At 43.7% G+C, this 12,457-nt stretch overlaps 1 protein-coding gene and 1 long non-coding RNA gene across 3 annotated transcripts in view; one reads left to right on the top strand and one right to left on the bottom strand.

Annotated features, from left to right (window-relative positions):
* Window positions 1-12,457, top strand: part of recql5 (RecQ helicase-like 5) — a 145,708-nt gene that overhangs the window by 55,289 nt on the left and 77,962 nt on the right. The gene's annotated exons all lie outside the window — the stretch shown is intronic.
* LOC132827704 (uncharacterized) overlaps window positions 10,216-12,457 on the bottom strand; it is an 86,929-nt gene continuing 84,687 nt past the window's right edge. Inside the window, exon 4 of the long non-coding RNA XR_009646030.1 lies at window positions 10,216-11,304. This is a non-coding gene — a long non-coding RNA (uncharacterized LOC132827704). The remainder of the gene's footprint in view (window positions 11,305-12,457) is intronic.

A 12,457-nucleotide genomic window follows, 5' to 3' on the forward strand; every position in this document is an offset into this window, starting at 1 on the left:
CTACCTGGGTACACAGGACACAACGTTCAAGAAACATTTTCTGCTGGTGTTTAGCTGACCTGACAATCACAATCAACTGATGATGTTCTGTTGGAGGTGTGAGTAGCCATTTCACACTTCCATACAAATTAATTCTGTGATTCTGTCCGGTTAACAGCTATCACACTGCCAGAGTGATTTTATAACCACATTAACCCTGTCAGGATGAAAGTGTGACTCTGTCACCCCGTCAGGATTACCCAGTAGTCCTAGAACATAGAACAGTACAGCACAGAACAGGCCCTTCAGCCCACGATGTTGTGCCGACCACTGATCCTCATGTATGCACCCTCAAATTTCTGTGACCATATGCATGTCCAGGAGTCTCTTAAATGTCCTCAGTGACCCTGCCTCCAAAACTGCTGCTGGCAACGCATTCCATGCTCTCTCAACTCTGTATAAAGAACCCGCCTCTGACATCCCCTCTATACTTTCCTCCAACCAGCTTAAAACTATGACCCCTCATGTTAGTTATTTCTGCCCTGGGAAATAGTCTCTGGCCATCGACTCTATCTATGCCTCTCATTATCTTGTATACCTCAATTAGGTCCCTTCTTCTCCTCCTTTTCTCCAATGAAAAAAAGTCCGAGCTCAGACAACCTCTCCTCATAAGATAAGCCCTTCAGTCCAGGCAGCATCCTGGTAAACCTCCTCTGAACCCTCTCCAAAGCATCCACATCTTTCTTTAATAAGGCGACCAGAACTGGACGCAGTGTTTCAAGTGCGGTATAACCAAAGTTTTATAGAGCTGCAACAAGATCTCATGACTCTTAAACTCAATCCCCCTGTTAATGAAAGCCAAAACACCATTGTGCCTCACAGCGCCAGGGACCTGGGTTCAATTCCCGCCTCAGGTGACTGACTGTGTGGAGTTTGCACCTTCTCCCCGTGTCTGCGTGGGTTTCCTCCCACAGTCCAAAGATGTGCGGGTCAGGTGAATTGGCCATGCTAAATTGCCCGTAGTGTTAGGTAAGGGGTATATGTAGGGGTATGGGTGGGTTGCGCTTCGGCGGGTCGGTGTGGACTTGTTGGGCCGAAGGGCCTGTTTCCACATTGTAAGTAATCTAATCTAATCTAATCTTAAAAAAAACCATATGTTTTCTTAACAACCCTGTCCACTTGGGTGGCAATTTTAAGGGATCTATGTACCTGCACCCCAAGGTCCCTCTGTTCCTCCACACTGCCAAGAATCCTATCCTTAATCCTGTACTCAGCTTTCAAATTTGACCTTCCAAAATGCATCACCTCGCATTTATCCAGGTTGAACTCCATCTGCCACCTCTCAGCCCATCTCTGCATCCTGTCAATGTCCCGCTGTAGCCTACAACAACCCTCTATACTGTCAACGACACCTCCAACCTTTGCGTCATCTGCAAACTAACTGACCCATCCTTCAATCCGCTCATCCAAGTCATTAATAAAAATTACAAACAGTAGAGGCCGAAGGACAAAGCCCTGTAGAACACCACTCACCACAGACTTCCAGGCAGAATATTTTCCTTCTACCACCACTCGCTGTCTTCTGTTGGCCAGCCACTTCTGTATCCAGATAGCTATGTTCCCCTGAATCCCATTCTTCCTGACCTTCTGAATGAGCCGACCATAGGGAACCTTATCAAATACCTTGCTCAAGTCCATATACACCACATCCACAGCTCAACCCTCATCAACGTTTCTAGTCACATCCGCAAAGAACTTGAGGCATGACCTGCCCCCCTCAAAGCCGTGTTGGCTGCATTTAATCAAGCCATGCTCTTTCAGATGGTCATAAATCCTATCCCTCAGAATCCTTTCTAAGACCTTGCAGACGACAGACGTGAGACTTACTGGTCTGTAATTGCTGGGGATTTCCCTATTTCCTTTCTTGAAGTGAGGAATTACATTTGCATCTCTCCAGTCCTCGGGTACAACTCCAGTGGTGAGCAAGGATGAAAAGGTCTTCGCAAGTGGCGAAGCAATTGCATTTCTCGTTTCCTAAAGCAGCCGAGGACAAATCTGGTCCGGGCCTGGCGACTTGTCAACCTTAATGTTTGACAAAATTTTCAGCACATCAGCTTCCTCTATCTCTATCCATTTCAGCATGCACACCTACTCTTCAAAGGTTTCATTCACTACACAGTTCATTTCTTTCGTAAAGACAGAAGCAAAAAACTCATTTAGGGCTTCCCCTACATCCTCAGACTCCAGACAAATTCCCTATGCTATCCCTGGTCGGCCCTACCCTTTCTTTGACCTTTCTCTTATTCCTCACATAAGTGTAAAATACCTTTGTGTTCTCCCTAATGTGTTCTGCCAAGCCTTTCTCATGCTCCCTCCTGGCTCTCCTCAGACCATTTTTGAGCTCCTTCCTCACCTGCCTGTAATCCTCAAGAGCTGAGCTTGACCCTAGCTTCCTCCACCTTATGTAAGCTATCTTTTTCCTTTTGACGAGAAGCTCCACCGCTCTCGTCGTCCAAGGTTCCTTTATCTTACCACTTCTTATCTGTCTCAGGGGGACATATTTATTCATCACTTGCAACAACATGTCTATAGTGCCTTTACTATGGAACAATTGCTCCCAATCCATTCTTCCTTACTCATGTCTAATCGCATCATAATTTCCTCTTCCCCAACTAAATATCCTCCCATTTTGCCTAATCCTCTCCTCCTCCATGGCTATGTAGAATGTGAGGCAGTTGTGGTCACTATCACCAAAATGCTCTCCCACCACAAGATCTGATACCTGCCCCGGCTCGTTTCTGAGCACCAAGTCTGGAATGGCCTCTCCTCTCGTCGGCCTGTCAACGTACTGAGTTAGGAACCCTCCTGAACACACCTTACAAAAACAGCTCCATTCAAATCTTCTGCTCGAAGGAGGATCCAATCAATATTGGGAAAGTTATAGTCACCCATTGCAACAACCCTACTACGTCCACACATTTCCAAAATCTGCCGACCTGTGCTTTCTTCCATCTCCCTGCTGCTATTGGGGGGGCCTGACCCCTCTTCAGAGCTATCGCCCGGTGAGTAATTATAACTCTTATTGTCTGGGCCATGCATGGGATCTTAGAGAGAAGTTAAGTGAGTTCTTGAATGCATTCAATCAACATTCGCAGACAGGACCCTATTTGGAAAGCTCTGGTGTGAGCATGTCTCTGGACAATACATTTCCGTCTTCAGGCAAATACTAGACACTGGAACCTCACCTTCAAATTTTGAACCAACTTTTCCAGAAACTTTCCTTGCTTGTGTTTTCAGTCTCTTTTTATTTGCTGCAAATACAGACTTGAAGTCAGTGACCTTTAATATGTACTCACCTGGGTGTGTACTCAGTGAAGCTCCGCCTGTCTCTGTATATAACATTGTCTATGCTATGGATAATTCCTCTCCAAAGGATTATTGATCTTACCTGAAGCTGTTCGATCACAATAAACTGGTTGCTGCTCCTCAGCAGAAATCCTCTCGTCTAAATTCGATTCTTCCGGTTCCACCAAATCAACTGTTAGTGTGTTTGCGTTTAAATATTAACCTGCTGACACTGCACCTGAAAAAATGCATAACTATTCAGCCACACCCAGCTGTGCCCAGCAGCTTTATTTGTAATTTTTGTTGATTATTTAGTGATGCAAACATAGGTGGAGATGACCTCACTTTGGCAGAGTGTTTAATCCTGAATCAGCTGTGGCACAAATGGTGACATTGTTATCTCTGACTAACTAACTGACTACTTGCAAGGTGACCGCTCTGAAGAGGAGTCAGGGGCACTCGGTAACTCTGACAGGGTGACCAAGTCGTACTGTCATCTTGACAGGTTAACATAGTTATATAATCATTCTGGCAGTGTGAATGTTGTTAATTCGACAGGATCACAGAGTTAATATGTACTCTCCTGTTACATGGCTACTTGCACCTCCAACAACATGTCATTGTCCCTGAGAAGAACAGGGGAGTCGTGTCCTGCGCCCCAGCAAATATTTATTATTTAATCAATCACAATAGAAACAATGTACAGAAGTAAAGGGACCAGGCAGGATATTGGTCCAATGTCATAATGTTCATTGGGAGTGCTGATATGACACATAGGCCACCACCGTCACCGTAACAATTCTGTAATCAACTGAAAGGATTTATCTGTTGAACAACACTTGACTGTTTTTAGGAGCTTACTGTCTGCAAATTGGCTGCAGCATTTCAATCATTACAAAATTTGTCAGTTCAATTAACCCAATTTCAAAAGATGAATACCTGACCTTCATGAAATCTTTAGACAATGAGTTGTTCACTGGCATGTATCTTGCTCGAATTCCAAAGTCACCGGTGAATGCAAACAGCTCATCAGTCTTCCAGAAGTATTTACTAATTTCTTTCCTAAGAATCTTCAATCATGCGATAACAGGAGAGAAACTGGCAAGTGCCAAGTAGACCAGCCAATCTGGAAGCTTTGAGATCTCACTGACTCCTGTGAAAGCACAGTCAGAACTGGTTTTCTCCCTTAACAAAAGTCTGAAAGAACTGTGAATGCTGGAAATCAGAAACAAGAACAGAAATTGCTGGAAAAAGTTGTCAGGTCAGGCAGTATCTGTGGAGAGAAATCAGAGTTAACGTTTCTGGTCCCATGAGCCTTCCTCAGAAATGGAAGCTGAATTTTCAGGATAAGTTATGAAGAAGGATCGCTGGGCACAAAACATTAACTCTGATTTCTCTCCACAGATGCTGCAAGACCTGCTGAGCTTTGCCAGCAATTTCTGCTGTTGTTTCTGGTTTTCTCTTCCCTTTTCTCTTTCTCATGAGCATTCTATGTGATTGGCTGGTTAGCACCACTCCTTCCTTGACTGACCAATTCAACATCCAAACAGCCCTGAGCAGAGCAACAACTAGGTGCTGATTCATCTACAGTGCCCTTCCAGCAGTCATTAAGTTGCAAATTAGTTCTCAGCAGCAAACATCTGCCTTTGTTCTCTTCTCTGTTGAAACAAGTAGCTGTTCAAAGTTCACTTGTTGACCTTGACCCTCAGTTCCAAACCAAAAAAGAAAAATAGTGATGGATTCAACATGTCTGAGTTTTCTCTTTCCAAGTATCTTTGAGGACCTCTCAGTATACCTATTTTTACTTCTGTACCTTCTCAATTTTTCCTTTTATCAAAGGGCACAATGTCAGATAAGAACTGGTTTATTTAGAGTCATAGAGATGTACAGCATGGAAACAGACCCTTCCGTCCAACCCGTCCATGCCGACCAGATATCCCAACCCAATCTAGTCCCACCTGCCAACACCCGGCCCATATCCCTCCAAACCTTTCCTATTCATATACCCATCCAAATGCCTCTTAAATGTTGCAATTGTACTAGCCTCCACCACTTCCTCTGGCAGCTCATTCCATACGCCTATCACCCTCTGTGTGAAAAAGTTGCCCCTTAGGTCTCTTTTATATCTTTCCCCTCTCACCCTAAACCTACGCCCTCTAGTTCTAGACTCCCCGACCCCAGGGTATCCTTAAACGCAATAGTTAATGCTGGCCTCCTTTTAGCTGATAAGGAATATTCAGTTTAAATATGTGTCACCTTGTTAATTTTCATGTCACCTTTAACTACTGAGCCCTTAATGGTTTTCATACCAAATTTCAGGCAGTTCAATGCCCATTTCTGTGAAACTCCAGCATCACACTCCAGGATTTCTGTTTCAAAGTATAAAGCAGCTCTTAACTGTCAGCGCTGAATTATTGGAATCTTATTGATCTCTCTAAACAAATGTGATCTCTGATGTTTATGCTGCGTTTTCTCTGTTCATGCTCACTGGCTAGTTCGATTCTAATTATGAGGATTTGTCTTGATATCTGGAACGAATTACCTGCCAACCTGATCACCCTGATTATTTGATTCCACTCTTTAAGCAGGGGTGTTCAACAATTTGGATTTAATAATAGTGATGCCATCTATTGCCCCTTACAGTTTCTGTTTTGTGTTACTGCCATGACTTTTAAAAAAAACTTGTGGGACTTGGTTGTTTTAGATTAGATTACTTACAGTGTGGAAACAGGCCCTTTGGCCCAACAAGTCCACACCGACCTGCTGAAGCGCAACCCACCCATAGCCCTACATTTACCCCTTACCTAACGCTACGGACAATTTAGCATGGCCAATTCACCTGACCTGCACATCTTTGGAATGTCGGAGGAAACCGGAGCATCCGGAGGAAACCCACGCAGACACGGGGAGAACGTGCAAACTCCACACAGTCAGTTGCCTGAGGCAGGAATTGAGCCCGGGTCTCTGGCACTGTGAGGCAGCAGTGCTAACCACTGTGTCACCTTGTCTTTGGCTGGGCCATTATTTATTCCTTATCCCTAGTTGCTCTTGAGAAGACAGTGGTGATCTGCCTTCTTGCATTTTTTTGAGACTTTGTAGCAATTTTTATAACTGAATGGCTTGCCAGGCCATTTCAGAAGGCAGTTAAGAGTCACCCATATTGCTGTGGCTCTGGAGTCACATGTAGATCAGACAAGGTAAGGAAGGCAGATTTCTTTTCCTAAAGGTCCAGATATTTTTTCCCCTAATAATGGTCATCATTAGACTTTTATGATAAAGAACACAGAACATTACAGCACAGTACAGGCCTTTCAGCCCTGTTACGCCACCCTGTGAAACCAGTCTGAAGCCCATTTAATTTATACTGTTATATTCTCGTCCAAATGCTTATCTAATGGCCATTTAAATGCCCATAAGGTTGGCCACTCTACAATTGTTCAGGTTGTAGAGTCTGCAACACTTAATTTCAGATTTTTATTGAATTCAAATTCCACTATGGTGGGATTCTAGCCCAGTCTCCTGGAGCATTATCTGGGAATCTGACTGGCCGAGTGATAATACCACAAGGCCATTGTCTCCTTCATCATTGTGGTATCTGCTTTTCAATTCATTCTGGCAAAGCCTTTATTTCTTGGGAGCTTTTGTTTGACAGATGGAATGTGGCTAAAATGAGCAAGGACCTGTTGGCTTAGCTTACAATTTAAGTGTGGAATAAACTGTCAGTAACTTAATAAGAAATTTTTGTTAAGTCATAAAATAGTATGTTGTTCGCAAATGAGTAGCTACAATAATTGTGCCCTTATTATTGTTACTCCAAGAGTTTGCACGTTCTCCCCGTGTCTGCGTGGGTTTCCTCCGGGTGCTCCGGTTTCCTCCCACAGTCCAAAGATGTGCGGGTCAGGTGAATTGGCCATGCTAAATTGCCCGTAGTGTTAGGTAAGGGGTATATGTAGGGGTATGGGTGGGTTGCGCTTCGGCGGGTCGGTGTGGACTTGTTGGGCCGAAGGGCCTGTTTCCACACTGTAAGTAATCTAAATCTAAGTTTTCAGCATTGTATTCATGTCAGAGAGCAAAAATTGTTTTTAATTCAAGCCAAGTGAATTTTCTGCTATTTTCTAATAGTAAGGTAAAGTCCCATGGACCCACCCTCATTAGAGAGAGAGATAACTGGTGGTGTTTTAATCTGACAGTCACTGCGCCTCAGGTGTGGGAAGTGATTGAGGAGGAGAGTTCTTCCATGATGACAATAGCAAGTGTGAGAAGGTGACTCCTGCTGTTGGCATCACTTTGTTGTTGGTATCCAGCTAACTGACCCTCTGAAATACCAAGAGGTCCCAGTGAGATGTTACATGTATAAGATTAATCACTGTTTGTCAGTAGTAAGATGTTAAATGAAGAGACAGCTGAAATGTTATCACCATTCTTCCTCTTTCCAAATTCTGTTTGACCTACTGTGTATTTCTATTTCCGAAGCTGGATAGAACCTGTAGCTCTAACGGGTAATGAATTTGTGAAATAAATTACCAGAAGGGCACCCAATGTAACTGGATACAAAAGACAATTAACTGGATATGATTCTCATGGATTCTGGAATACTTTTTAAAAAACTCATCTGTGGGATATAGGTGTTACTGGCTGGTCAGCATTCATTGCCTGACCCTTGTTGCCCTTGAGAAGGTGGTGGTGGGCTGCCCTCTTGAACTTCTGCAGTTCACATGCTGGCTGGTCCCACAATGCAAGTAGGGAGGGAATTCCAGGATTTTGACCCAGTGACAATGAAGGAACGGAGATATATTTCCAAGTCAGGATGGTGAATGGTTTGAAGGGGAACTTGAAGGTGGTTGTGGTCCCATATATTTTTGATTAGACTTACAGTGTGGAAACAGGCCCTTCGGCCCAACAAGTCCACACCGACCCGCCGAAGCGCAACCCACCCATACCCCTACATTTACCCCTTACCTAACACTACGGGCAATTTAGCTTAGCCAATTCACCTGACCCGCACATCTTTGGACTGTGGGAGGAAACCGGAGCACCCGGAGGAAACCCACACAGACACGGGGAGAACGTGCAAACTCCACACAGTCAGTTGCCTGAGTCGGGAATTGAACCCGGGTCTACAGGCGCTGTGAGGCAGCAGTGCTAACCACTGTGCCACCGTGCCGCCCACGGTGGCACGGTATTTGTTGTCCTCCTGGGTGGAATTGGTTGTGGGTTTGGAAAGTACTGAGGATCTTTGGTGAATTTCTGCAGTGCGTCTTGTGTATAGTACACACTGCGAGTAAAAAGTGAGGTCTGCAGATGCTGGAGATCAGAGCTGAAAATGTGTTGCTGGTTAAAGCACAGCAGGTCAGGCAGCATCCAAGGAACAGGAAATTCGACGTTTCGGGCCAGAGCCTGATGAAGGGCTCTGGCCCGAAACGTCGAATTTCCTGTTCCTTGGATGCTGCCTGACCTGCTGTGCTTTAACCAGCAACACATTTTCAGTATAGTACACACTGCTGCCACTGAGCGTCGGTAGTGGCTGCGTGTGGATGTAGTGCCAATGAATCGGCTGCTTTTTCTTGGATGGTGTCAAACTTCTTGAGTGTTGTTGGAGCTGCTTTCATCCAGGCAAATTGGAAGTATTCCATTACATTGCTGACTTGTCCATTTTAAATCATGGACAGGCTTTGGAGAGTCAGGAGGTGAGTTAACTGCCACAGTATTCCTAGCCTCTGACCTGCCCTTGTAGCCACTGTGTTCCTGTGGTAAATCCAGTTGAGTTTCTGGTCAGTGGCAACCTTCAGTATGATAATTGGGGATTCAGTAATGATAACACATTGGAATGTGAAAGCTAGTTAGATAGTCTCTTATTAGTGATGATCATAGCCTGGCATTTGTGTGGCACAAATGTTACTTGCCACTTGTCAAACCAAGCCTAGAAATTGTCCAGATCTTCATGCATTTGAACATGGACTGCTTGGTGACATGGTGAACTATTGTAAAAAGGTGAACAATTTCTATGATTAACAAAGCACAGATAATCATTGGTCCTTTAATTTATGTGAGAAGTTAACACTGTTGACTGTCTCTAGTTCTTCGGGTCCAGTCGTAAGCAATTGGTGTAGTCTCAGATCCATGCCCCACTCCTAGTCTTTGTTGACTTAACTGTTGGGGTGTTAAAAGTTGATGTTTCAGCTCATGTGCTTTGTCACAGAGCAAAAACCAAGCAAGGTTTCCCATGCCAACAGTGATTGCAAGGATCATTGACCTTGCTTATGTTTGTATGTACATGTAGTTACATGGTACAGAATTGAAGGAGCAAATTATTGCAGAAGCTCTGAAGAGTCATTTGGATTCGAAATATTAGCTTATTTTCTATCCACGGATGCTGCTTGACCTGCTGTGATCTCCAGCACTTTTGTTTCTGGTACAAGGTTGGACTTGTCTGTGATTTATCCGCTCATCATCTTTTCAAGTAACTGTTACCCATCTCTCAATGTGTGAGGCCATCTGAGATGGATGGAAGTTTGGGCACCTGAGCAAAAAATAACTGAAGTTTTCCATTGGTGGTGAGCTGTGCCCTTTCAGACAGCAGAACAGATTTAGTTATAGAAACCACCTTGTGATAGGTGATATGACTTGCATGTGGATTTAGGTAAATCAGAATTCAACCATTGTACTGGGGTTAGCCATTTGAGACAGCCGCTTCAATTTGCTGTTGTGTCTCTGCCAAAGTTTTTACCAAGCTCAGGAGTTTGAAATGAGAACTTGTTACTTTCCTTAAAGGTTGATATTCTGTTTCTGTGCTGCCTCTGCTCAGTTCTGACCGATCAGTTAGTTTGGAGTAAGGTGAGGGAATCTGATGAATTGATTAGATTGCTGTAAAGAACGTATCAGTGCCATTCATTTACTTGCAACAGTTTATTAAATACTTTGTTTAATATTTCTTATTTATAATTCAATTAGTACCAATCCTCCTCAAGGCCTGTAAATGAGGCCAGGCAAAAAACAGCAATTAATGGTGCTCAGTGGAGTATTGTGACAGTTAGGTAAAAACAATGACTGCAGATTGTGTCAGTTGGCATTTAAAAGCAGGTACAATACTGTGAAAGTTGGCTTAAGAGTGGCAGAAGCCAGTTGTGGCAGAAGGTCTGTTGTTACTGGTGACTGTGGTCGTGGGTTGCTCTTATGTTGCCTAATGGATTTGAAATAATATTTACGTGCATGAATATGGAAGACCACAGTAACTGGGTTATGTTGGTAGCAAGGAAAAAAAATCACACTTGAGGGTCAGAGCAAATTAGCTGTTGTGATAGCTAACCTTTTATTTATGGTTATATCATGCACTTCGAGATGAATAAACTTCAGTCCCACTGTGGCCAGGATGGTCTGTTTGATTGGAAGATGATTACTATGTTGGTGGCTAGGATGGAGGTTGCTCTTGTTGTGTACAGCATTGTTGTTGTTATCTGTATCACTTTGAATCAATAGTGTCAAGACTTTTGAATTTTGCAATGAACACCGGTTTGTTAGGAATAATGCTATTTAGTGAAAAGCATTTGAATAAGATGAGAATGAGCATTTTCACTGTATTTGATGGATTTCAATAATTGTGAAAGGTTTATCGTATTTTTTAACAGTTGAATGCGTACATGTGCATATATTTATCAAGTTTAGGGTTTTAAGATGTCCTTTGCTATTCAACCAACAAACTGTCACATTGGGGCTAACGATTGGTGACAATCTTCGACCAGACAATGGTGACAATGTTCCATCTTGGTTGTGTACAAAGTGATGTGTGAGAAATGGACATTACAGCCTGTCTTCATTGTGCACCACTGCCATGGAGGCCCCTTGCTCGTGTGCTGTCATGTCCATCTGAGGATTCATACTGTTAGGGATGGGATGTGGGTTTCACTCTGCCAGTTCTTTTGCCGCAATTGCAAGTACAGCAGCAGCAAATGACAGGAATAAAAATCAACAGGAGAACAGCACCTGAAAATAAGAGAGAACAGTGTAACCTTAGTGCAAAATTCACAGAATTGCCCAGTAGTCACTTGAAAACATTCAAGTAAGTCATTCATTCATTCCAAACAGTTCAGTGCTGGAGTTTACATTCCACAGACGCCATCTCAGTCTTCCTTCAATTCAACTTGTCACCTTATCATTCTGTTCCTTTCTCTCTCTTTCATGCAATTCACTTCAAGTTCCACAATCGCAGCACTTACTGAGGTGCATACAGTCTAGCATAGTGCTGAACAAGGGAACAGAACCCTGAGATAGCTTTGAGTGGCAATGTCCTAGAGCAACATAGAAGAAGTTAAGTATGGAGAAAATTACCTAGGGAGGCTAGTGTGCCAAATTTACTTAGTCTAAAAGCTAAAAACAATTGTGCAATTCAGTCTTATTTTGGAATTGCCAGTTAACATAGTGTCATGGACAGAACAGCTGGCCTGATTAAGTTCACTCCTATCTCCAGTCAGTTATAGGATGTTCAACAGCAAATATTTGCTTCATGTGGTCAGAATGATCACAACTTTTGTAGAAGAATACTGTTGTATGGGGTGGTCCAGTGAAGCTGCCCTTTTTCTTGTACTCAGTGGCTGAGGACTCTACTTTTTAGGTGAAACATCTTGAATGGTTAATGTTCGTTCCTTTGCGCTGACTGATTCAATAACTACATGGGTGGCACAGTGGTTAGCACTGCTGTCTCACAGCGCCTGAGACCCGGGTTCAATTCCCGACTCAGGCGACTGACTGTGTGGAGTTTGCACGTTTTCCCCGTGTCTGCGTGGGTTTCCTCCGGGTGCTCCGGTTTCCTCCCACAGTCCAAAGATGTGCGGGTCAGGTGAATTGGCCATGCTAAATTGCCCGTAGTGTTGGGTAAATGTAGGGGTATGGGTGGGTTGCGCTTCGGCGGGTCGGTGTGGACTTGTTGGGCCGAAGGGCCTGTTTCCACACTGTAAGTAATCTAATCTAATTTTTTTACATGTGCCATATCAATGACCTACTTCAAGTCTGAGCCAATCTCATCAAAGATCCTTCCCACCCCAGTTCTAATCTCTTCCAACCTCTTCCATTAGGAAGAAGGTACAAACACTTAAACTCTTACACCAACAGGTTCAAGAACAGTTTCTTCTCTGTTGTT

The sequence above is a fragment of the Hemiscyllium ocellatum genome, chromosome 25 (assembly GCF_020745735.1).
Source record: "Hemiscyllium ocellatum isolate sHemOce1 chromosome 25, sHemOce1.pat.X.cur, whole genome shotgun sequence".
NCBI classification, from domain to species: Eukaryota; Metazoa; Chordata; class Chondrichthyes; order Orectolobiformes; family Hemiscylliidae; genus Hemiscyllium; species Hemiscyllium ocellatum.